This window comes from Triturus cristatus, chromosome 2_2 (assembly GCF_964204655.1).
Source record: "Triturus cristatus chromosome 2_2, aTriCri1.1, whole genome shotgun sequence".
NCBI classification, from domain to species: Eukaryota; Metazoa; Chordata; class Amphibia; order Caudata; family Salamandridae; genus Triturus; species Triturus cristatus.
In genome coordinates, this window is record NC_140582.1 from 527,912,459 (window position 1) to 527,940,181 (window position 27,723).

General features: G+C 48.1%; 1 protein-coding gene across 3 annotated transcripts in view; it reads left to right on the forward strand.

Moving 5' to 3' along the window:
* Nucleotides 1–21,560: 21,560 nt before the first annotated feature.
* Nucleotides 21,561–27,723, forward strand: part of FHIP1A (FHF complex subunit HOOK interacting protein 1A) — a 389,114-nt gene continuing 382,951 nt past the window's right edge. The window contains exon 1 of one of the 3 annotated variants that reach the window (XM_085641659.1): nucleotides 21,561–22,220. The gene's annotated coding sequence lies outside the window, so the exon portion shown is untranslated. Of the gene's footprint in view, nucleotides 22,392–27,723 lie in introns of all 3 variants that reach the window. The other 2 variants (XM_085641660.1, XM_085641661.1) reach the window with 2 other exon arrangements.

Here is a 27,723-nt window from a genome sequence, read left to right on the forward strand (position 1 = left end):
GACAGCTGGACATAAGTAGGTTAAAATGTGACATGGCATGCTTGAAGCAGTAAGTATATATTTTCTAACCAGACATGGATTGACAAACACGATCTGTAACTAATTACTCCCATATTTTATGGTGCATTTTTCCAGTACAGAGTGGGACTACAGGGGCATGTTGGTCCCGCCTGCCTAACAAAGAGGCAACTAGCCAGTAATGCTTAGGGTAAGACCATCCTTTCACTTGTGCTGCCAGTGTGCTCACTTTCAAAAGTTTGCAGTGCAGTACATCAAGTGTGACTAATGCATGCCTTCAACATGTTGTTCTGTCTATAGGATGAGTCCACCTTCCTGCATGGGCCATCCAGCATACATTAAACATATTTGTTTGTCATGTTTTATGTCAGATTTATAATACCCTTCAAATGGGTCTTTGTCGGCTTGTCATGGTTTTAATCATAGGGTTACAACACCCTACAGATCTGTCTATATATAGTGCAACAACATGTGGTCTTTGGCATTACAAGGAATCTTTGATTGCTACATATTTTATTCTTTCTAGGCATTAATAGGTGCTTGACTCATAAGGCGAAGTAAGACAACATGATAATATGTATATGTTTGTTATTGTATTCTCTCAGACATTAGGGACAGGAATATAAATTAAACATTCAAATGGGGTGTTTTTCAAATGTCCTGATGAAACTTTAGGACCCTAAGCGGCAATTGTGAAAGGCTGAAACATGTCGGCCAGACAGGTTTAAGAATACTAATCCCCCTTGAAACACCTATAATTCATATTTTTAACCTTGTCTGTGATTTCCAACAATAAAGAGATACCTTGCATTTTAACCTTTTTACTCCCTGTTCCACAATATCTAAAAGTGCTCCCTGGAATATGCTTGAGCCGATCATGGTTTATAGAGACCAGGATGAGATACGATGATGACTCATGGCACTAATAGAGTCTGTGAGGTTGTAATAAACAACTAACCAGTTGATCCTGGATCTTAACTAAATCTGTTCCTGAATAACTAACATGGTCAAACTGGGTGCGCAGGATAATATGATGCGTGGAGTTCTATATTGAGATGGAGAATTTTTCCAGCTTCCTACACAAAGATTAGACATATTTCTCTTTCCCCTTCCTTTTGGATTCTATATTCATATAAACCCGGAGGGTTTCGTGAGATACACATACACAGGGCCCCCCCTATAATCAGTTCATATTGTATGAGTGCATCAAGAGACAAAGTGGTGCAAAGAATATAGGAAACAAGTGGACCTAAAGTGAATGAAATGAAATGAAAAGAACACTTGTATAGTGCATGGCTACCCGGAGGCCTCCCAGCGCTGAGCATCACTAGCAATCCGAGACGGTGGGCTTTAGGGAAACAGAAGAGTTTTCAGTTGTTTTAAAAAACAAGGTGGCTGGGTTCCCTGTGGAGGTGAAGAGGCAGGGCGTTTCAGAGTTTGGCTGCATTGAGGGAAAAAAGACGACCTCCGCTTCTGGACCTCTTAATTCTAGGGACTTCAACTAAGTGGAGTTCGTCCGTGCGGAGTTTCCTACATGCTTTGTAGGGGCGGACCATGGTCGAGATTAAAGGTGGCCCGTTCCCCTGCAGGGACTTGTGGACGACACAGAGGGCTTTGAAGCTAAATCTTTATTTCACTGGCTGCCAGCGAAGGGAGCGAAGGGCAGGTTTGGCTGAGACACGATTTGGTATTCCCAACAGAAGTCTAGCTGCACCGTTCTGGACCGTAAAGTCAGTCAATAGGATATGCAGAGAGTATCTGCAAGGACAGTACTCATGTGTTTAGATGGAGCCAGTGAATCACATGCAATGTTTCCCAGGTTTTGATGTCAACATCACAGTGAAGTCCAGATTTGAGTGATGTATTTTTCAGAAGCACTTAATCCCTTATTAGGGATTGGGCTGTTCAGGGCAATGTCCTTTATATTGTGCATCCCAAGACAGTTCTCTGGGAACTACTGGGTATACCAATAAGGCTATCTGACTGGTTGGCATTATTTGTATGCATCCCTAAAGAAAATGGCTGGTAATTTAGATCACATTAAATCTATGACTTGATGAAAGAAAATAATAAAAGAAAAAATTTACCACACTTTTAAAACTTAAGCCAAATGTGATTATGTTATCAAATTACTATGTGAATATAATAACATTTTTACAGAGTTGGTTCACTGGTCACTTGGTAAAATTAAATAAAACTTCTATACTTTTGGTGCAAATTATGCGGAGTAATCTGGTGAAATTAGATTGAGATCCCTCTTGTTCATAACAATAACCTGATGACGCATTCATGAAAATGATCAAAGCAGGAATAGGCTTGAAATTGAGAAACAAAAAATATGCCATCTGAATTTGGAGACTGGCTGAAGAATATACTGATGATCAGCTCCCATTCCCTCTTCGTCTCTGCATCACCAGTGTGGCGATCCTTAAACACTTGTACTTGAGACAAAGGTGGACTCGCCATTTTTTTTTTTTTTATTATTGTTCAATTCATAGCATATAATACAAACACAATCAATTAAACCTCTGGTACAGAGCTTAAATTCCACAGTATAACAGAGTTATTTGTATTCACACCGATATCTTCATATGGTTAAGCATGGGTACCTAGATCTGCACCCACAGTGTTTTCTTCTTCAATGATTTCAAACAATACAAACTATGTTCCAAATTAAATATATTACAGAACTTTGCTCGCCACATCTCAAACGATGGGGCATCAGGTTGGAGCCAGACTGAAGGAACACATAATTGGGCTACTGCAACAGCTATAAATATAGGATACCTAGATGAATAGCAAGTCTGACCTGTTTTGGTACCCTCTCCAACTCCTGTTAACATTACCTCTTTAGAAATAAACACACCAACCCCGGTAATCTCCGTTAAAAACTGCTAAGTATGATTTCTGAACTGGATTAATCCTCTACACTTGTAGAATGAATATGCCTCCTTATCCCACATTCTTTTTTTACGCAGGGAATCACAACGCGGTCGTTACAACGACTTGCGGAGGCGGGGCGCTGGATGTTGGAATAGTATAATTTACTATTCCAACTCCAGTCTGTGCGGACAGTGGGGAATGTGTTGGATTTTAAATCCAACACCTTCCTCCCCCTCCGCAAGTCGTTGTTCCGACTTGCAGAGTAATGGTATGCCGAATCACAACGCGGTCATTGTAACAACCTCGTAGTGATTCCCTACGGAATTTATTTTCGTTAGAACGTTGTTTACCTCATAGAATATATGTACAATATCTGCCTGTTCCGTGCTACATCTAAAACATTTCCCATCATGGCTCCCCCCCACTTCATCATTTTTACAGGGGTATGATATAAATTGAATAAAGTCTTATAATGTTGAGTTCGTAAATTTGCTGTCAGAAGAACTCTTGCAGCCGTATCAATTGATTATTGAACATTTGTGTCTACAGTCCCAAATCGTGCCCTTCACTTCTCATCCTGATTCTCTATATCATTCGGTTGGGCTTCCATCAGTATTCCATATAATATCCCTATCTTGACTCTTTTTTTAACTGCCTCCACTACAGTATTGAGAGCTATCACTAAATGTCTATAATGTTTACCTAAAAAATCTCTTACTGGTAGATATTTTAAAATCATTTTTTGGCAGTTTATACCATTCTGTTACATCAGAAAAAGAAGCGAGTACCCCACCACAATATATATCCCCTATTTGTCTAATCCCCATATCTCGCCAACTATCCATCTTTGCATCCCAAAAGATAGTAGGGAATAGAGCTGTAGAATTCAGTGATATATAGAAACTTATCCGAGTTATTGATAACATTCTACACACTGTTTTCCATGCCTTATATGCTGTAATCATGATTTTAAACCGTGTTCTCTTGAAATAACTGGGTTCCAAAGATTTGAATAAAGCATTTCTGACCTGTGCCCCATCAACATTTGATATATATTTGGTGCTTCTGCTAGTTGTCCTTCCTCTCCAGTCATGAGAAACCGCATATTTTGTAAGAGGCATACTAAATAATAAAACATAAAGTTCGGTACTGCCCATCCCCCTTCCTCTAATGGCAGCGTCATGTATTTTGAAACTCGTCGAGCTTTCTTCTGGCCCCAGATGAACCTATTACATAGCGATTGTATAGCTTCAATACTTGCGGACGAGTCAGCTCCAGCGGGACTGCCCTAAAGTAATACATAGCCTTTGGAAGAATACACATTTTAAGCACATTACATCTCCCTACCATCGACAAATGTAAACATTCAACCTTATCCAATTGTTGTTTGGCCGCAGAAACTATATCTCCCCAATTTACCTCTACTAAATCTTGAAGTGACATGCTAATTTTAATGCCCAAATACATGGCTTCATCCGTAACCCGTCCTTCTCCAGGGCATGCTCCTTCAGAGCATACAATCTGGGTTTTGGATGCATTCAACTTATATCCAGCCACTGCACCAAACTTCTGGGTTAGGTTCTCTATCTCCATCACAGCTTGCTCTGGATCGGATGTTGCTACCGCTATGTCATCAGCATATGCTAGTACTCACACTTGAATTTGCCCACAAGTGATAGATTTTATCCTATTTGTTGTTTCCAACAATATTAACAGCGGGTTAATATATATGTGGCGAATAACAGGAGAGAGCAAGGACACCCCTGTCTTGTTCCCCTGCTAATATATACCGTGGCCGATTCCCTGCCCATTACACATATTTTAGCCCGCAGAGTTTTATACATGGTTTGTATAGCCCTAATATAGCGAGGCCCAAACCCAATTTTAAGCATGACGACCCACAGAAAAGACCATGACACGCGGTCAAACGCATTTTCAGCGTCTAGAAAATTATGCCTAAGCTCTTTTGCTGTGCATTAGCATAATCAATCATTGCAATCACTCTATTTAAGTGGTTGACTGTAGCCCTGCCAGGTAAAAAACCATGCTGGTGTCTAGAAACCAATGAAGTAATTACTTGAGCGAGCCTAGCTTCCAGAATTTTTTGAGTACACCTTGCCATCCGCATTTATCAAAGATATTGGTCTGTACGACCCTGGCAATTTCGCCGGCTTATCTTTCTTTTAAAAAACCACAATGGGGGGCGTGGCCAAGATGGCGGCGAGGTAGGACGAGCTTTCCGGAGCTCCTGCCCGCCGTCCGCCGAAACTAGCTTCTAATAGCCTCTGAGAGACCCATGGATGGTTGCCAGGCACTGACGGAGGGCTGCCCCGGTGTCCCACTGGCCTCGACTGTCGTAAGGAGCGGCGGCGGTCGATCACTGCTAGCGACCCGGTGACTGAGATCGGGAGGCGGCCCAGCCTGCGGCGGATGGCGCTTTGCTGAGGCTTCACCAATGCGGCGGCCCTGAGTGAGGACTGCCGAGGCCAGCTACCTCGATACCGGCCTCTGCCTGGCGACCTGCCGCCCTGATCGTGGGCCGCCCTCGCTGGGCTCTGGGGGCTGCGGAGGCCTAGGCGGCGGAGGAGGGGCGGATCTGGCCTGCTGCGCGGCTCCTGGGACTCGCCGGGTGCCCGAGGGGCCTGAATCCCGGGCCTTGCTTGCGCCGAGGCGGGACCCTTCTCTGTCCCGGGGGGGCGGCGCCTGGATCGGCGCTGGAGGCTGCCCTGCACCTGGGGGCGCTGGGACCGGACCCCGGAGGTTGGCCTGAGTCCGGGGATTCGGCTGGAGCACCCCGCCGACGAGGCCCGGATCCGGAGATCTGCTCCTGCTTTGGGCTCCTTCTGCTTCCGGGGTGACCGGGGGCTCTGCGGCGAGAACGGCGGAGCCCTCGTCCCCTTCTGATCTGGGCGGCGAGACGAGCCGCGACGCTGTACTGAGGGCGCGCTGGGGCCTGCTTGATCGCCCTGCGTGCGGGGGCGCGACCCCGGCCTGAAGTCGAGGAGGTGGCCCTGGAGGTGGCGGGTTTGAGGAGCGTTGGAGCCGGAGCGAGGCGAGGAGCTGGTGGGCCTGGTGTGGAGAGGTGTCGCCCGGAGAGGAGATTGAGCTGGTCCTCGTCTGGGGCGGATCTCGGGAGCTGAGGGGAGAACCAGTGGACTGCCAGCGAAACAGAAGGTATGCCACGACCGGACATTGGCTTTCAGGCGCGCATGGACCTCTCCCCCCTGTGACTTTTGCTGGGTACCGTGCCTGCCTGACTAGCACCCCCCCCCCCCCCCCGGGGCTTCCCCACTGGGCCTGCTGAGCAGCGGCGGAGGATAAACCGCGAACCGCTCGAGAGCTTGCCCGCCTCTCCTGGACCCCATATCCTGGCGCTCCCCGGCACCTGGTGGCGGAATTGACGCCGGTCATTTAGTGGAACAGCACGCTATGCCCGTATCCAGGACGAGGAAACCAAAGCCTCTAAAGGGCATATTCGGGCGCGCTCAGCCTGTCCCCGGCATCCCAGGCGCGGCCCCCAAGATGGCGGCCCCGCAGCACTCTCCCAGCGCTGGAGATGAACCGGTCACCAAGGCGTTCATGGAATCCCTCTTCCACACTCTAAGAGCTGACTTACAGACGGTGAAGGCAGACCTCACCGCAGAGATAAAAGAGATCTGCAGGGATGTTGAGGAAGTTGGGGAGCGAGTAGCGACACTGGAAGAAAGGAGCGACGCTACTGTGTCAGACATGAATACGCTCCAGCAGGAGATCCTCCGCCTGCGGGACCAACATTTAGATGTCCAGACCCATCTGGAGGACTTGGAGAATAGGTCCAGCAGACATAACATCCGGATACGAGGAGTGAAAGCATCGGACGACACCAAAGATCTCTCTGCCTTCGCCGCGGGCCTCTTCCGCCACTTCTTGCAGCCCCGGATGGCGCTGAGATCGTCTTGGACAGAGCACACAGGGTCGGTCCACCCCGGGCGCCCAACAGCCCTCCAGCGGACATACTGGTGTGTGTTCAGGACTTTAAAACTAAAGAAGCGATCCTCACGAAGGCGAGGGCCCTCCATCCTGTCTCTTACAAGGGGCACTCGCCGGTGCTCTACCAGGACTTGGCCCTGATTACTTTGCAACGCCGTCGACAATTCCGCCTTGTCACGGACCATCTGCGGCAGCGGGGCATTCCATACTCGTGGGGTCACCCATTCCGCCTCATCTTTCGCCTCGACGGCAAACTCCACCAGTTACGCTCATTCTCCGACGCCTGCGGATTGCTGGACCTGGCGCCGCCGAGTGGGGAGGATGAAGGTCATGGTGCGGACTCGGAGCCTGGGCTCTCGGCGTCAGGATGGCGGCGACAGGGAGGGTGCAGACGGGGCTGGAAGCCCAACAAAACAGACATAGCTAAGAGCCAGCAGGACGCGTTGGCCTCCGCGATGGACGCACTGGCCGGGGCGCCTTCCGGTGCTGAGTGAGCAGTGGACACCCGTAGCCTCACGCAACTGGTCCAGGGGTTTCCGGTGGGTGGCGGGCGGCGGAGGGAACCGGTACTCCCCCTCTTGGTCACACTATGGCCCCCACCCCGACGTTCTCCTGGCATTGCCAAGGTGACGAACTATTTTTCTGGATCTTGACTTTGTTGTTGGTTTTTGCCAGTGTTGTTATCGCTGGAACATTTGTTTTACAGGGGGTTTTGGGGTCCTTTTTTGGGTATGGGTTCCCTCGTCCACGTTTCCCTGTTGCACCCCGGCAGTTGCCGAACAATAGCTTAGGGGGCCTGGGTTGTCGCTCACACTTGCTTAGGATAGCTAGCAGCCTACAGCGTCCCCTTCTCTCTCACTGGACCATAGATGCCACACACCCCCCTTAAAGTCCTTACACTAAATGTGCAGGGGCTGAATAACCCCGTCAAACGAAGGGCAGTCCTTAGTTACCTGGAACATTCGAAAGCGGACATATGCCTCCTACAAGAGACCCACCTTTTGGCTAAGGACCAACACAGATTGCAATCCCGAGCTTTCCCAACACAGATGTTTTCCTCTGCCAACTCCAAGACAGCTGGAGTGGCCATATTGGTTTCCCGGTCCTTCACCGGCAGGGTCTTATAAAAAGGGGAAGAGATTAAGGGTCGACTGCTCGCCTATCAGTTTCTATTGGGAGGGGTGACCTTGGGTGTTGGCTCCATCTATGCACCCAATGAAGGACAGATTGCATTCCTCCTTAATGCTCTTGATGAAACGGCTGCCACTTCGGGCCGCTGTCTGCTGCTGGGCAGCGATCTCAATGTTGTCTTCGACAACACGCTGGTCCGTTCCTGTCAGAGAACCAGTCAGGCGGGCGTTCTTACGGCTGTCGGGCGAGCTCGCCTTCGGGATCTGGGGCTGTCGGACCTGTGGCGCCACTTTCACCCGACCAGTCGAGGTTACACCTTTTATTCCGGGGCGCACAAAACGTATGCACGCTTAGATTACTTCCTTAGCTCCCCATCACTTCAGGCCCACGCACTGAGCACTGAAATCTTACCGGCCTCCTTCTCCGATCACTCCCCGGTTCTGGCCACCTTCCAGCTCCCACCATCTTTGCAGCCTCTCCGACACTGGCGCCTGCGCGATACACTGCTACACCACCCCTCTGTCATCGAACAGCTTCAGAAAGCCATCACGAACTTCCTCACTCTCAATGCTAATCCGGATACGACTCTAGCGACGCAGTGGCTGGCGCTGAAGGCTGTCCTAAGGGGGGAATTTATAGCCATATCCTCTGCCCACAATCGCGAGCGCAGCCGCAAGCGGGTGGAACTCTCCCGGCGCGTCTCAGAGCTTGAACAAATGCATCAGAGGACTGGCGCTTCCCGGGCCTGGCGGCCGCCTTCTGGCAAACAAACTGCGGGAGACTAGACAGAAGCAGGGGGTCCGCATGATCCGGACGCCGGGGGGGGAGTCTGTAACGGATGACGCAGATATAGCGGAAGCGTTCCGCGACTTCTATGCAGACCTCTATACCGGGGATCCCCTGGCAACCCAGGTCAGCGCTGATTACATAGCGGGAGCCCATATGCCTTCCTTAACCCCAGAGCAGGCAGACCTCTTGGAGAGGGCTATTCGGCCGGAGGAAGTTATCTCTGCGATCTCACGCCTTAAGCCGGGTAAATCGCTGGGCCCGGATGGCTACACAGCTGCCTTTTAAAGGACTTTTTGCAACCAAGTGGCCCCTCTCCTGACGAGTTTATTTAACACCTTCGACCAAGCGGGCACTATACCGAGTGAAATGCTAGAGGCCGCGATAGGGGTTATCCCCAAATCAGGGAAGGATCGGACATCTTGCAGTGCGTACAGACCCATTTCTCTGTTGAACATAGACATTAAATTATACACTAGCATTATAGCGGCTCGATTGGCGCCGCATATGGCCAACCTGGTCGAACCTGATCAAGCGGGCTTTATTCCACAGCGGCAAACAAGTGACAATACTAAGCGCATTTTACATCTGATTGAAAAGGCATCCCGTACACAAGGGGAATACATGCTCTTGGCCATCGATGCAGAGAAGGCCTTCGACAGGGTGCACTGGCCATATCTGGAGATGGTTCTGGTGAGCCCTGGGTTTGGGGAGAAGCTCCGTACCAGGATCTTAAACTGTTATCATTCCCCCGTGGCGACGGTTCGAGTGAATGGCTATACCTCTTCCCGCTTCCCCATAGGGAGGGGCACTAGGCAGGGGTGCCCCCTGTCGCCCCTCCTATTCGCACTCTACATGGAGCCTCTGGCTCTACGAGTCCGTCGACATCCCCGGGATTAAATTTGGAGGAGACATCCACACCATTAGTCTCTATGCGGATGATATTCTGCTCTCCCTATCTGATCCAATACCGGCTCTGCACGCCCTTTTCATCGAGCTGCATGGCTTTGCGCGGGGGTCGGGGTTCAAAATCAATATGGGAAAATCCATAGCACTTAACATCTCACTCTCCCCGCACACTCTGGCCCACGTCCAGGAAGAGCACACTCTGAGCTGGGCATCTGCCTCGATCCCTTATCTCGGCATTCATCTAGCCCCAACCCTTCAGGCCACTGCGGACATTAATTATTCTACGCTCCGCTCCCGCATTCGTACAGAACTAAACAGATGGAAAACTTACACACTCTCCTGGGTGGGCAGGATTGCGGCCACCAAGATGACGGTCCTCCCGCAGATCTTGTACCTCTTTCAAACTCTTCCCCTTCGCCCCCGACCGGTTGGATCCACCTAGCGCGCTTTATCTGGCACAGCCGCAAACCCCGATTCCGACATGCGGTAGCGACTCTCCCACCGGAACGGGGTGGAGTAGGGGTGCCCGACCTCCAACTCTATTTCCATGCCTCTCAGCTTAGATACTTAGTGGAATGGCACCAATTGGAATCGGAGAAACATTGGCTGTTCCAAGACCAAGCGGTGGCGGCCAGGCTGCTGCAAGGCATTCCCTTCCTTCGTAAACAGCATAGACCACCCAATCTTTACGCTTCCTATATCACAAGTACGGTACTGGACTCCTGGGATCGCACTAACCTTGCCCACCGATTGACTTCCTTCCCGTCACCTCTCACCCCAATATTTGATAATCCAGAGTTTCGCCCTGGCGCGGACGCCCAGACCTTTCGCGCCTGGCGCTCCTCCTCTTGCAGGTTCTTGGGTCATCTTTTTGATTTTGATGGCATAATTACATTTCAGCAGCTCAAGGAACATTACGGCCTCCCGGAATCAGAGCGCATGCCGTATTTGCAGGTCAGACATTGGGCACTCCACCAACAGGTTAGACCTCAGGCGCAGCGTCTCCTGACCCCTTATGAAAAATGGCTGGTGACACGCACATCCAATAGGAAAATAATCTCTGACCTCTACAAAATGCTCTTGGACACTACCACACACACATATAACGCAGGCCGGGCTCGGTGGGAGAAGGACTTGGGCAGATCCTTAAGCCACAAAGAATGGGAAGGCATATATCATAGAGCACGGCACTCTGCCTACCACATGGGACTTACAGAGACTCTGACCAAAATTGCCACTTACTGGTATTATACACCAGAGCGCTTGCATCGCTTTGACTCTCGCCGGAGTGCGTTGTGTTGGAGGGGCTGCGGAGGAGTGGGCACCCTGGAACATGTTCTCTGGAGTTGTCCCTGTATACAACCATATTGGTCCCAAGTTTTGGACGAAATAGACCTACACTGTGAGACAGAGCTTCCGCGCTTCCCCGCGTACATTCTTCTGGGCTTGCCCAACCCGCTGACATACCCACTCAAATCCCGGAGGGGCAGGCTGATTGCCATCGCCTTGGGCGCAGTGACACAAAACATACTGGTACACTGGCGCTCAGCCCAGCTCCCAACACACTCTGGATGGCTTCAGAGACTCTGGGTGGTGTTGGGTATGGAGAAACTTACTCTCACATTAGCGGGTAGAGGATCCGACTTCCCAGAGTTATGGAGGCCCTTTCTCACCCTATTGGTGTCTGAGTTTCGTGAGTTGACCTGTCCCCGCTATCTTCGGTTACTGCGCCTAGCAGACACGCAGATCCCAAACACCACTTCCCAGAATCGCCGCAAGCGGCGGCGCTGATCCCTAGATGCTGTCCTCACCTATTCAGTTGAAGTGGACGAGGGAAAGGGAGGGGGGAGGTATCATTTGGGTTTGTCTAATTTCCCTATGTGTTTTTTTTAAAATTTATTATTCTTATTTGGACTCATTTTACGTCTATTGCCTGTAGTACTGACAAGCTCGGCAACCTAGTTGCCTCATTGGTATTGTGCCTCTGGAGTTGAGGGTGTTTGTTGTTCCATGTTTGCTTGAAATCAATAAACAGATTTAAACCATAAAAAACCACAATGTTAGCTTTGTCCCAAGACGGTGGCGGGTTCCCAGCTTGAACGTCTAAAAACGTAGTGTGAGGAGGCGGCCTCCGTAGCCGGGATACCCTTCCCTTCGTCCTGTGAACAGAAATACAACGAGACGCAAAGGCTGGGAGGGAATGAGTTAAACCTTTCCCCTACCTCTTGTGTGCAGGGAGGAGCCCCGCCCAGACCCTACGGGAACCAATGGCGTCCACGAGAGTGGGGAACTGACGAGTACGAAAGAGACCCGGAAGACCAGCGAGGGTGTGTGGAATCGGAGGAGCAACGAGAGCCGCTACGCCGAGAACTGTCACGCCGAGAGGACGAGAGGAGCGGAGAGGAGCCCTTGACCGTTAACCCAGGAGAAGAGTAACCGAGGCCAACCGTCGACCCGGAGAACTCTCCTGAACCCGAAGAAGCCGAGACCTGGTCCGAAGAATGGTGGACGCCCCAGGTGGACGCTGATGAGCCGCCGCAGCTCCGGAGAGTTGCGGCCACCGCGGTACGTGACACGGGAAGGGGGGAGGTATAAGTGGGGTCCAGCTAGTGGACTACCGGGAAGCATTGTTGCCGTAGGTTAAAGCGATTGCCCTACCACGCCCTACCCTCTGGTGTCTCTTCACAGCCCGATAGAAAGTACACGGTGCTACTCTCAACTGCTTGGTACAACATTCTTTGTTTCTTTGTGAGAATAAACGTGCCGACAACCCTTCTAGCAAACGGAGGGGTATTATTAATCCGGGGTTCTTGTAGACTGTCCCCTACATTCGCTACTCCGTTTAGGACCATGCTGAGTAGCTGTACCTCGTTCTCACATCCCTAATCCCCGTCTTTCACGTAATCCCCAAACCTGCTTCTGGTTGTCGTGCTTTCACAACGGGTGTTACTTAGGATAGCGTTGTCACTGGTGAAGGGTTCATATCGGAAAGCCTGAACAAGGGTCTTACCGCCTTCTCTCCCTCTTTCTTTCCGAGGAAACCTGGGAAACCTGGGGAAGATACCCGACCACGTCAGGGGTCCATCACCTGCTGGAAGATCGTGAGGACGATTCCCGGATAGAGAAGGCCATCCAGTCATCCTGAACCTGTTTTGGAACTATTATTTTCATAAACCAAATAAAACTCCTACACCATTGATCCTCGAATTCGACCTCCTTGTTTTTCCTTTCGACCCTCCCTCTCACACGTAGCCAACATATCATCCTTTATTGCTTGGAAGAGTATTCGGTATACCTCCAACTATAGTTTGTCTGGACCTGCCGCTTTGCCCCCAGCCAGTAAACCCAGTGCTTCCATTGTAATTGGAGCTTCTAAGGCTCCCCTCTCTTCTTGTCCAAGACCCACTAAATCTATTGTTTGTAGGAACGTCTCTATATTATCATTGTCCACTCTTTCTTGTGTTTATAATACTTTATAGAAAGTGTGGAACACCTCCAATATTCCTTCCATAGTTTCTACCTCTCTCCCCTTTCCATCTTCCAATGACACTATTTTCTGTACCGATTGTCTACCTCTAAGCCTTTGGGCCAAGCATCGACCTGTTGCTTCCCCGTACTCATATCTTTCTTCTTTGTGGATTTTCTATTGGCCAGCAATTTCCTGACTCCATATCCTATTGATCTTAGCCTTACAGCATGCAATCTTAGTTTGTGTCTCCTAAAAACCCCTCCATATTCCTTTTCACTTGTAAAAGTTCCCGCTCCCCTGTCTTTAACTCCTCCAAAAGACCCGACATAAGATTCTTCTGCTGCCTTTGTTTGGCCAGCCCATAGCTGAGTGTTTCACCTTTAAGCCCGGCTTTCAGCGCATCCCATACCATCGGTTGGGCAGTCGAGCCTCTATTACTCTCCAAAAATTGTATTGCCCATATTCTAATATGGTCATTATACTGACTGTCTCCTAAGAGCTTCCTATTAAAAGTAAATGACCTATATTTTCTTGCCTGACTTATGCAGGAGAGGTCCAGTACCACGGGGACATGGTCCGACGTGATCCGAGGCCATACCTGCATCTTTGCGCCTACAATAAGTAACCTTAACATAAAAATATAATCCAAACTAACTAATTTATTATGGGCAAATGAATAAAACGTGTAACCTGGGTCTCCCTGGTTTACTACTGACCGCACATCCACTAATCCATGACTCTGCAAAAGTTGTTGCAAGGCCCTGTAAACTTTTGGTTTACGCCCTATATACTTCTCAAAGTCCACGTCCCACATCATCCCTTCCCCATGTATGTTGAAGTGCCCACACAGTATCAGCGGGGTGTCCCACATCGTCAACTCCACATTTAAATATTCCAATGTTTCAGCCTCATCTAAATTCGATCCATATACTGTACAAATAATTATCTTACTGTCCTCAACACTACACTCTGTTATAGCCCACCCCCCTAAGTTGTCTACCTTCTCTCTTCCCGTCCCATATATTCCTTGTTTAGCTAAAATCGCAACACCCCTATTCATAACAGACTGTCTGGTTGCTGTAATCAATGTATATCCCAACTCATCCAGTATCTTACGATTTATCCAGGGCACATGTGTCTCTTGTATACACAAGATGTCAGGGTTTATTAACCTTACATCGGCAGCTACTCTCTTCCTTTTACTTACATTATTCAGTCCACATAAGTTGAATGTACATATGCGTAAGCACCTACCAGTCCCCTTAGCAACCATTTATCAAAGAGCCTACCCAATTGTATCCCTTTGCCATAAATGTCTCTGTGTAAGTCTTATTATCTCTGTTGCATATGCTATGAATTGATTTTTTCCCCTTTACCTTTTGCCCCACCTTCCCCTTACCCCCAGGTGCCGCCCCCAGTCTAACCCACCACTTAACCCTCGGATTCCACCCCCCCGTGAATAGCCCACCTAGTGCTCACCCATCCCTCAATATTATCCTACTGCCGAGTTTACGGTCTCAACTCCCTCTCTAACCCTTATTGACTCATAGGAAAGAAAAAAAAAAACATGTTATACCATCACATTAATCACTACCAGGTCAGCAATCTTAATCATAAAGACTGGAGGTATTCCTTGGCTGCAATGTCCGAGGTAAAAAAACGTGTTTGTCCCTTGTTTACAACCTTGAGAGTGGCTGGATTTAACCTCTTCTGTGCCCATGACGAGATGGTCTCGTCATGGAGCACAGTCGCGCTGTGCCCATGACGAGACTATCTCGTCATGACACCCACCCACTAGGGAAGCGCCAGGCACAGGAGGGGGAAAAGGCCTGGCACCCAAGGGGTTAACAAAAAAAGCTTGTGTGCCCTTCGCTTGAAGCGGATTGATCAGTTGGCGCATCTGCCACCTTTTCTCCACTGTGGAGTGACAGTAGTCTGGTCTGACAAAAAATTGTATACCCTTCCCAGTCCTTTTCCTATCAGGCCGTGCCAGCTCGTATGCTGCCTGTTGTGCCAAAAAAATTATTCAGTGATATCAGGATTGCCCGTAGTTGCTGTGCCGGCTGTCCAGTTTTCACTGACCGTTGCCTGAAAGGGAATCTATGCGCCCTTGTACTTCCATTGTCCAATTCCACTCTTTACGTTCTGGAAATGCTTCCTCGAACATTTCAATTACAAATTTGCGGACATCTTGTCTCTCGGCCCCCTCCGGCACCCCTAGAATTCTAAGATTGTTTCGACGCAGTCGATTTTCCATATCCACAAGTTTGTTATGTATGTCATCATTATTGGCCTTCATTGCTTCTGTGACTCCCTTTTGTGTCTCCATCTGATCTTCAAACTCTGAAATACGCATCTCTGCCTCCGTCATTCTCTAAGTAAAATCATTGCAAGTTTTAGCAAGCCTTCTAACTGTATTTTGAAGCTTCCTACATGCGTGTGTGTTTTTAAGTTCTCTGATCGTGTTTCCAATCTATGCAATGATAGACATCTATAGATTGCCTCCAACGATATTTCACCCTGTATTATTTCGACCATACCCCCCACTGCCTGATCTGAAAGGTTTACTCCATTAGGCATCATCTCTCCTGAGGAGGAGAAATCCCACTCATGAAGCTCCATCCCTTCCATACCCGGCCCGCCTCCTTTAATCAGCTTCCGTACTGTGAGTGTTTCCATGCTTGTTGATCCCGATATCACGCTCTCTGACCCACTGCCAATATTCATTGAGGAGCTTTGTAAGGCCCGTTCTCATGCAACTGATGATCCTCCTCATCTGACTCATCTGAATGCTCAGAGAGGGAATAAAACTCACTTTCCTTGCTACTGATACCTTCAGTCTTTTCTTCATTCGTCACACCAATTTCCTCTAATAGCCCTGAACTTTCTTTTTCTGCGGCATTGTCCAAAGTGATCTGGTCAGGCTCCGAAACATACCCAGAAACATCTTTCCCTATCATGTCCGATTCTGATTCGTAGGGTGTCTTCCCGAGTCTCATTACTTGTCCCTCAATTCTTATGCTTTGTCCCTCCATTGCTGAGGTAGTCTTTTGCGGCGCTGTCGATTTCTTTCTAACCGCCATTTGAAAAATCTGTGGGATCTTAACAGCTGTTTGACTTTGTTCCTTTCTTTGTATACTACTATCCGATTCCTCTACCCCTGCAAGTTCTTTGGAGCATTTTCCAACTAGTGCCGCCCTGGTTCCAACCAAACTTTCACCGCTCGCTCTTATTTTCCCGCCGCGGGCAGTTTCTGGTGGCATTATTAACTCTTAATTCAAAAAAGCAGCCAAAGATAGTACTTGCCCCGCAACTAATTCCCTCAGTTTATCAATCAATCAGCATCGCCGACCTCAGCAATTGCGCTTCAGCCCCTTCTCCTCTCAATACCGTTTTGCTATTTGCCACTTGCTCCCGCTCAGTGCTCCCGCGGGTGTACTTTTACGCACTGTCTGATGGCGTCGGCCACTCACCGGCACCTCGACTCACAGTCCCGGCTCCGACGGTCATACGCCCACAATGTCCCACTATGCCCCCCGCCTCCCCAGCAGCAAGGAGCACCTCCACTCTGGCAACCGCTCCGGCAGCAGCTCCGACTCCCGCTGCTGCAGCCAACCGTCTCCAGCTGCGGCCGCCGCTCCACCCTCTGCTCACACCCGTCCGACTCAGGTGAGCTGACTTTCTCCTGCTGAACGCAGCCTCTGCTGTAGTACTTCTTACACTCCGACCGTAATCAATTGCCCTTTTTCCCGCAATTGTTTTCTAGGAAGTTGAGGCTATCCGTAATTTCTCCTTAATTTCACTCTTCTCGTACTCCCATCTTCTCCACCATTAGCCCGCAATTGTAGGGGGTAGGTGAGCTTTTCGGGAGCCGCTCACACAAGCACCCAGTCAGTGGACGCCATCATGCCTCCACTGGACTCGCCATTTTATTGGTGATGTTGCAGGATCTGGAACCATATCCCTGTATCCATCAGGTACAGGCCCACGCTTCTCCACTTCATAAAAGAGTTCAAATTGTACCTCTTTGAAGATCACTACATCACAATGCATGAACACTCCACAAACCAGCTACTGATCCTATCAATCATTGACTTTATGCTGTTCCTTGACCTTGTAAAGCGCTCTGCTACCTTTTGGCTAAGTTCGCACTATAGAAATACCACTTACATATGTACATACATACATACATTACAAGCTTTTCAGTTGCACCAAGCATTTTATTATTAATGTTAGTGAAGAAGACAAGAAGAAATAATGACCTAATCAAGCACTCAAATAAGAGGCAGCTACAATGTTAGAATGTCACTTAAAAGCGTTATATCATAAACTTGAAAAAAGGAGACAGAAAAAAAAATCACCATCTAACTAGGCACACAAAGAGAGTTAAAATAAATAGCTGGTATTTTAATTTAATATAGAATAATACATTAACATCACCCTTTGAACCAGATTTTCAAATGAAGAGGAAAGGGCTACTTTACCCGGATGTGAACAATGTGCACAGGCTTGATGTAGTCACTCAAAGTGAAGTGCAACAGTGGGTAAAGTGAGCTGACCCATAGCCCCAGGTGGAACCCCTTGCAGGGTGAAAGAAAAATGTGCATGACAATATAACAGACTAATGGATAAAGCCCGCTGACCCGTTTCTCTCTGTTTAGAGGAGCAGGACTGGGTTAAGTCCAAGATAATGAGCTAGGACACCTGCTACTGGTAGACAACACTCCTAAGTAGAGCAAGAAGCCAGAACATTACTCTCGGACTGCTCTCGTTTCCACATATATCTGTGTAGACACTCTTTCATAGTCACTATAGACCGCAAGCTGCTTATGCGGGTATTGAAATGGCCATCCTTTACTGAGCATCAAGAAGAAAATTCTGTAGCTTTGAGAGTATCTGGTCAATGTTCTCAGTTGTCATGGGCCTGCAAACCTTGCAGTTCGTCCTTTCCAACATCCTATGACCATGAACCAGGATAATCGTGAGTGCATTGAAATGCTTATAACAGCCCTCATAGACAGTGCCATCCCTGCAGCAGGCATGCTGGAAGATGCTATAGAAGTAACCACAAATGATCAATGTCTAAAATTACAATCCACGTGCATATATTTGGCATGGCAGGTGGAAAAATCTCGTCTGGAATATTAGCACCCTGGAGACCCAGTACGACTTAGTGGTGATCATGAATTTTAGAAGAGGTAGCCATATTTGAAGATTTCCTGATTCAGTATAGTTTGTGCAGTGATAATCTACGCTGGTGGTCATCCAATTATTTATGAATGACACCAAGATTTTACACCAAAACCAGTCCCAGGATGCTTGTTTCCGGTCCAGGGAAGACCTGGCTTGGCAGTTCGGACTGCATTGTTTCTATGAGGTAAAGGGTCAAGACAGATTTGCATATGACTAGGTTTGTACTAGGGTGGCGAAGTGAGCTAAAGAAGGATTATGGATTCAACCCAGATCTGTGACTGGGGGTGAGTGTCTGAAAAGTTTCTGAACTCTGTCCATCATCTCCTTGTGTTTGCTTAAGCTCTTGAACAGTACCTCTGACAAGGCTTAAGCCTGTGCCCTCTAAGTTAGAGAAGGCACTGCATGCCCCTGGCTTTCCCTGTGGCTTCAAAACAGACTAAAGCTTAATATCATGGTTGCTATTTGTCACCATCTCTAGGCATCCACCACAGGAGAACCACATTGTAGCGGTTTCAGACCAATACAGAAAGAGAAAGGTTCATGCCCATCTTTAAAAATGCAATTTGAAAGCATAGATGAACTTGACCCTTGAAACCAATATGTTCCTCTGAAAGTCCATTACGCATTCTCCTACAAAGAGAACCATAGCATTGGACATCATGATGAGCTCTGTGACCAGCACCATTCTCAACTTCACAAATCATGTAACAGAGACCACCTGCTTTTTTGAGCTGAAAACAGTGAGCGAAGGACACAACCATCCCCTTACGAGACTTGCTGCTAGTTAGTGATCAATTACCCAATTTCCAGAACAGAGATGAAAACCCATTTTCAAGGCCACCCAGGGAGATGTTACTATCATATGCTGCACATCTGCTCTTAAGAAAATCCAGTCAGGACATATCCCGACGTTGAATTGGCATCTCCCATGAAGAAGCTTTTAAACTCAGAGGAAGAAGAGGAAATGTGCGAAGACAGCTGGTAAGGAGGAATCCTAAACTCCAAGCTGGTGCTCTCCTCGATGAAATACCAGTAGTAGGAACCCCTAAGACTCTAGCACCCAGGAACTGGTATTGCATTAGCACTTGAGATCTGAACCCATTCAACGTCTGAGACTAAATTAATTTAAAGTGCCTACTGTCAGATTTCCCTGATTATGTTTCACTTTGGTCTTCCTTATTCTGTGCAGGGGCATATATCAGGGAAGGAGTCTATGCTTCAAGGAAGATGTAAGGCTCCTTTAATGCTGGACCCTTCACTCCCATTGCTAATAGCACCAGGCCGTGCTCAGCAGAATATTCAAAATGTGACCTCTTGACTCGGGCAGTCCATTACACACATAAGGAGTGCTTAAATCCTTGCTGCAACACTTTTTACCACTGGGTCCTCTGTCACCTCTACTATATAAAAGCCCCTTCACAGCCCGTTGACTTTTTAGACTATTTGTATAAAAACGTCACTGTAAAAAGAACCATTTGTCCCACCCCTCTTTTTTAGGTCTCGGCTACACAGCGCATGCACTGTGCTGTGAGACGTACTGTTCACAAATCAGTGTGCTTACAACCGCACCCCAGCATACCACTAGTTGTTTTCGTTGTCTCTCTCATTTGCAATCTTTTAATTGAATAGCTCCCGTAGGCTTCCCTTATTTTCTTGTGTTAGCTCTTTCCCAGAGCATGGAGCATGGACCAAGTACGTGTTATTGCTTGTCGTTTTGCAACGCTTTTTTTTTTTTAAAATAAAAGTGTTTTGGTATTATTCTAGGATTTACAATGTGCCTTCTTACTTTAAACCCAGGCAAGCAGCTTCTTACTTATGTTGTGTTCACCCTATCTACCGTCTCTATTGATGCTTCATTTACTTACACCCACAACTGTACTACTCTATGCCACTCTACTCTATGGTACTCCCCTCTTCGCCACTCCACTCTCGTCAATGCCACTCCATTCTACTCTATTCCACTCCACTTTATGCCACTTCACTCCACTCCACACCCTGCCACTCAACTGCACTCTGTGTCGCACTTCTCTATGCCACTCCACTCCACATAGTGCCACCCTACCCCACTTTACACCACACCACTCTGCTCTACACCACTCTACTCCACACCACTCCATGCTACTCCACTCCACCCCACTCTATGCCACTCTAATCTACGCCAGTCTGCGCCACTCCACACCATTCTATTCCACACAATGCCACTCAACTCTATGCCACTACATTCCACACAATGTGACTCTATACCACTCCACGCTACACCACTCTATGCCACTTCATTCCACACAATGCCACTCTATGCCACTTCACTCTACTCTATGCCACTATTCCACACAATGTCACTCTATGCCCCTATTCTACGCCACTCCATTTCACACAATGCCACTCTGTATCACTCCACTTGATGCCACTCTACTCTACACCACTCCACTGTTTATCACCCTACGTAATTCCATTCTACTGTATGCCACTCCATGCCACTCTATTCCACCCCACTCTATGCCACTCTACTCTAAGCCACTGTATACCACTCCAGTCTATGTCACTCCACTCCACACAATCCACTCCATGATACGCCACTCTACACCACTTCACTCTATGCCGCTCCACTCTACTCCATGTCACTCTACTCTACTCCACCCCACTTTATGCCACTCCACTCTATACCAACCTACTCTATGCCACTCCATTCTACACAATGCCACTCTATGCCACTCCACTCTACTCTACCCTAAGCCATTCCGTTCTGCTCTACGCCACTTCACTACACACCACTCTCTTCTATGCCATACTACTCTACAGAATGGCACTAACTTTTAGCCATACTGAACAGCAGCCACGCTGGGGTACACTGGCCAAAAGACATTGACAAAGCCAATAGCTCTCACATAGGCGAGACCTGTAGACTTTGCCAATGCTTGTTTTTTTTAATATAAAAAGGTCTTTGGGGAACCCTTTGAAAGTCGCTCGCCTGCCCTGTTCAATTGAAAGCATGTATTTATGACCCAGCCAGCACTTTCAAATTCCGCCTGCACCACGCGCTCTAATGCTAGTGTCTTTTGTGAAGGGGAACAGGTGCAGTTAGTTGGTAAAACATCTGCGTCCCGGTCGTTGCAATCAGCAGACGTGTCATTTTCGAGTGGTTAGCAACAGCTGTCAATCCAGAAAGAATCATGACACTGGCATCATCATGAGGAAGTCTTGACAGGTGTTAAAGTGACAGGAGGGTTCGTGCATGGGTAGCGTGACAGGATCCCGGGCTCGCCGCCTGCCACATTGCACAAGCCCCCAACAGAGTCGCGTGGTGTTGCCAGGAGCCAGAGGGAAGGCTGGCTGGAGCAGCAGCGGGCACGCCCAGTCCCCACAGGCGTCCCTGTGTACATTGAGAAGGAGGGCGGAGCTGGCTTCTCGTTGAGAAGGGCACACCTCACCTACCCTCCTTCAGGCCTCCACCAACCACGGCAAGCCGAGGCTTGTCATCGCCAGCTGCAGGTGGCATCGCCTGCGTCCCCTCCTACCAGGCTGGTTACCTGGCGTTGTTTGTTTCCGTGCGCTATCCTCCTGGGCGCGTGTGGAGAGAAGGTGGTAGCCTGCGCCGTCTTTCTTCGTTGTTGCTATCCCTGGATGGGCGGAGCCAGTCTGACACCGGCTCCCGGGGGATTGACATGTCATAACCCAGCAGCACAGGCAACTCGGGGGATTACCTGCCCTGTTCCTCGTGCACAGGAGCGGCTGCCGCCAGCGGGGCACCGGAACAGCCAGGGAGGCTGCCCTGCAACAACGCCTGCCCCCGGATTCAGAGCAACAGGAGTGTGTCAGCTGGAGAGAAGGGCGCTGCTGGCGTGCGCTGTCCTCCGACTCCTAGGTATGTCTGCCTCTTGCCAGCGCAGCGCAGGAGCAGTGGGTGGGTGTAGTTTCGTTCTCTTTGTGCGGAGTTCTGTGCACAGGCCAGTGAACATGGGATAAAAATAATGAAGGCAGCTGGCTGTCAGTGAGAGCGCACGCTTCGGAGGCACGGTGACGTAGGCGCAGCCAGGTACTGTTCTGTGCACACCCCAGCTGTGTTTGTTTTTTGTACGATAACATATCGCCATTAAAAAGATTGGAAGGAGTCATCTAGGCTAAATTCCTGGCAGCAAAGTGGCGCGCCCCATGATTACTTGCCAACATCTTGAAAAGCGTATTTTTTAACTTTGTTTTTATATTGTCTACAGTCTTAACGTTGATATTGTTTTCTGCAACTAATTTCACATTGCATATATTTGCAATAACATCAGTAGAAAATATTTCTAAAGGCAGAGAGTTCATTAAAGAGGACGTCTGAGTTAAGTACCTACGAATGTCCGTGTTCACCAATTATGTTTAAACTCGTGTACTCACTTAGTACTGTTTTTCTTTGCAGTTATTTTCACCAATAAACATTTAGCTGTTTTATAAAAATAGAGTATACAAGGCCTACTTCCTGTGACACATTTTTGTGTATTAATTTGGCTATGGCTAATCTTAATTTGTTTATAAGTGGCAGTGAGGTTAAACTATAATGGAATATAGTTTCCCTCTCATGTAGAAGGTTGTGCCTGTGCCCCCGTGGGTTAAACAAGCTGTGATAGCAGCACTGCATAGCCTGTGAGTGTACCTGTAGCTGAATCACTCTCCACGGGACATCAGAGAGTAGTTAGTGAGGGTGGAGCGAAAAGAAAACGTTTCATAATGAACAGGAACTGAGCAGAGCTCTTACTTGCAGAAACTACCCGTAAATAAACAGATTGCACACAGTATGACACACTAAAGAAGAGTAAACCCGTTTTAAAGGATACGCACTATATAATCAAAATAACTAGTTTCATTTTAAGTTACTAACTGGTGTATTTGAGAATAGACAAATATGCGCATGAATGGGTTAATGAACAGTAAGTAGAAAATTAATGAAACTATTCGTATTGCGCTTCAATGTTTGTAAAAAAAAATGTTTTAAGTCCTCTTTTGTCTTGAAATTTGTTTCTAAAAACTATAGTCTTTTGGAATGTTCGTTGAGACCATGCACGTCAGAGTCTGTGACAGTAAAAGAGATATTTGGATTCACCAAGAGAGCTGCGCCGGTAGTATTGCTTGGCCTGGTGTGGGCTGAGGGATCTTCCCCTTCCTTTCTGGCCTGGCAGCGACTGACCTTCCCCGGCACAACTAGAAGCGGTCAGTCCTGTGTAGCCTGCTGGAAACAACCCTGCTTCACCTGCTGCGGCTCCCCAGGCCTCGCTGCCAGCTGACTACTGCCGCCGTCTGGTTTCCGGTTACCTGAGCCGCCGCGTGGCGCTAGGCCAAGGATGGTGCACGACAGAGCACCGTATGTATGGCCGTGTCTAGCGCAATAGCGACGGACGCCGCCACCAGTAAAGTGTAAAATACTTCTCTGTTTCAAGGCCACGAGTTTAGTTTAATCTGTTTGTTGGACGACTGCGACATCTTGTCATGCTCGTGTGCAGCAACAGCAGGCCTTAAAACAACCTTATTTTAGCCTGGGTTGCTGCGCTAGTTCGAGTTTAGTAAGGGGTGTAAGAAGGGCCGAGCCACCCTTTCCCTATAAGTAAGGCTTTATTTGTTTGAACCCTTTCAACACTCAGGGGGTTTGCTTTTTTCGGAGGCGGACTGGGAAACATGCCTCAGATTCCATTCACAAGCTACGAAGCCTATAGGGAAAGGGCGACGCACAGGGGCGGCTGGTGACATTTGAAAGTGGTGAGGCCAAAGTTTGTGGTGAGTGCGCGGTGGCGAGCGAGCGTAGCGAGCGAGCTCCAATGTCATAGGGAGGGTTCGGAGGGTTCGGGGGGTTCTGCCCCTGAGAAATTTTGAAAAAAGAGTGAGCAAATTTAAAGCATATTTGCAAAAGCAAGAAGGTTAATAAAGCAATGGTCATAGTGTCTTTTCAGACTCACAAGCCTGTCAATAAATCTGCCGGCACTGCTCCAGCTCAGCTGTCCTTACAGACTCCTGTACACACTTTAGCACTCCCAGGCCTGCCAGTAAGTCTAACGTCACTGCCCCAGCTCCACTATCCTTTCATATTTCCAGGCCTGCCTGTAAGTCTACAGACACTGCACCAGCTTCACTGTCCTATCAGACTCCCAGGACCGTCAGCAAATCTGCTGGCACTACGCCCAGTTCCACTATCCTATCTTTGCTCTCTCTCTGGCAGGAGAGGGCCCTGATCCAAGTGCATTAGCTGGGAACTTTTAAGGGATTTGAAATCACTCTTATTAAATGGGATCCTCATGCACCTGGCAGTGCCACGGGCTGCCAATAATGGGTATCAGGAGTGGGACACCCCCACCACCAGAGTGCGGGCATTGGGGACATTAGCGGAGACTGCCTTTCCTATCACGGGCACTAGGAGGGAGAGAAGGCAAGAGGCAAGAGAAAGAGAGGGGGAGAAAGGTAGCGCAAAGGAAGAATAGTGGATAAAGGAGGGAAGAGAAAAGGAGAAAGTGAGTCAGTGGGGACAGACAGACGAGAGAGGACAATAGAGAGAGAGAGCGAGAGAGAGCGAGAGAGATGGGGAGAATGAAGAAAATGGAGATAAAGAAGGAGTAGTGCGGCAGAGAAAGGGAAGACCAGAAAGGAGTAGGAGAGAGTGCAAATAAAGTGATAGAGAGACAGAGTCAGTGAGAGGGAGCCAGGTGCAACAAGAGAAGGAATGAATGTGGGAGAAAGGTACGGAGATGAAAAAAGGAAGACGTAAAAACGTGTGCAACTATCTTTGGAGCACGAAACAGTGTTTCAAGTGTGGAAATGTGGATTTTCCTGGTCAGTTATGTCCCCTATCTTGGACCCCAACGGTTCTATATGCATGTTACAAGTACATGTATGTTCCCTCCAGTTCCAGTTTCGAAGACGCAAACACATGTGCGTCCACCGTTAACATGTCCTCTGTCAGATCCGCCATGAATGGGCTGGATATTCGATTCCTAAGTATGAAAGGCCACCGACTTTTTATGGCTAAGTTACTCCATTTTTACAGTTCAGGCAAGTAGGCCCGATTCTGTCCTCAAAGCCTTTCCCTGCTCTCTGCCTCTGACAGCTTCAGCTTGAGCTCGCATCTGTGACCATGAACTCTGTCTCATTCTCTGCGCGGCCCACGAAGCCTGACATCAGCCTATTCTCTGCCAAGAGCTGTATTTCACCTTCGAATTATCTGCTTCCCCCTCAGCCGATGCATTCCTGCCTAGTAGCTTAAGTAAACATTCCTCCAGTTACCAAGCAAAAGGCCCGGTTTCTCTGCCCTCATGCAAGTAATTCATAGCCCTGTCATCATGGAATATTCCCATCCCCTCGCATTCAGTGTAGACACTTAGACGCTTGTACACACACACACAGTCAGTATAGAATAGATTCTGTCCGAGAGCCCTTCCCTTGTGGATAACATAGTTCTTTAAACATAGGATATTAGATATGATTTGGGATTAGGTTGACATAACCCCAGACTTTTGTCTCCACATGTAGAGCTAAATGTCAAGTCCCCTTCACCCCCTAGTTGCACGTCAATTACACGTCATGCTGCTGAGCGCGCATCTCTGCCAAGTATTTCTGCTGACATTGCGAAATCATCTCCAGGTATCCACCCACACATGACAATTTACCCCTTATCATCAAGTGGACGCCCACATGGACGCCCACCTTCACGCCTACTTACACGCCCACATGCTCTTATCTCATTCTCTCTTGCTCTCTTGCTTACGTACAATTGAGAAATGTATATATACTGTACTCTGTGAATAATGTTTTGAGAATATCGAGAATACTTTTCAGCCCCGTCCAGATCCTTTTTGGTGATGGAGATATTCTCCCTTTGACTCGAGTTATTGGAATAAAGCCCTTTATGAATCTGATACCACAGACTCAGCCTCTTGCTTTATGCATGATCCTATTGATAATATTTAAAAGTCTGAGAGCGTGATATTTTATTTACCACAGAATGGCGCCCGAACAGTTTAATCTCTTTCCCCACACGCCGGAGATGAAGGTCCTGTTTTGCCCCCTTCCATAGCCGTGATGGACTTCAAGCGTGCACGTCGCGGGTTTTTCCCGCCAACTCCCTCAGGCCACCGAAGGGGACAGACTGCGACAAGGCATCCATACGAGGCGGTGAGGAACGCAGATTGTCTACCCAGAGCCCACCTGCGAGAGAGCTGCGTCTGAGGTATACAGAGGCCCACCAGGTTTTCAAAGTCCCGATGTCCAGAGGGTCCGATGTCCGCAGTCGTCGAGTCCAGTCCATTCTCTGAGGCCTTCCGTTTCAAGGAGCTACTCGGTGAGTACCATCGCCGGGGAGGCGTGTTGACGCGCACATAGGTTGTGCCGGTCAAGACGGATTTGGGTACACAAATCCGGTCTGCACTGTTTAGCAGTGTATATGTACTGTTTAGCAGTATATCAAGTATTCCGAAGTATTCAGTTATTGTCAAGAATTCAGCGTGGTGATTAGTTAGGCAGACTGTCATCATTGTCGGTCATTGTTAAAATGTTTAATGTTTAATGTTTAAAGTGTTCAAATATTGTGGTATGAATGATTGTTCATTGTTCACTGTTCATTATTGTGTTTTTTTCGTATTAAGTGAGTTCAAGAGTAAGTATCAGATCAGTTGTCAATATGCCGCTCTTCTCGAAGTTAAGACAGATTACTACCAGAAAAGGGGTGCTTGAAGAAGCAGTTCCTATTCCTCCTAGGGACACTACAGGACATTTTATTTTTCACAAGCATGGCTTAGACGCCATATTATTCCTTGATCTATGGGTGGACTACACCAAAGAGTTACCAGAAAGTCAGAGATGGCCCGTAGCTGGGACCTGGGATGCCGAATGTATCATGAAAGTCGAAGAAGAGTTGTGGAAGAGGAAAGCTAGACAGTCACAGAAAGACGCTGTTGAATTATGGCGTAAAGAATAGCATAGACGCACAGAGTAAGCGCTCAGAAAAGAAGAGAAAAGTATGGAGGATTCAGACAAAGCCCGAGAAAACGTGTTAGTTGAGGAAGGTATCTGAGTAAAAGCAGAACAAGTAGATGGACAACGAAACACTCTTATGAAAGAGAAAATGTAGACCAGCTTGGAAGGATGCCATTGAGTTTTTGGCGCAAGGAGTGACATAGAAGGACAGAGTAAGTGTTTCACGAAGCAGAGAGAAGTGGACTGGTGTCTGGAAAAGCCAAGGATGAGATGTTACAGGAGGAATTTGAGCTGGTAAAATGAGCGCAGGCTGACAGAAAAAGAAATACTGACGTTGCTGGTATTTATCCCGTCCTTTCAGAGGACCTAGCAAGAGTGGCCCCAGTAAAAAGACCAGTTCTAATACATATATTAATTACATAGTAGCCCAA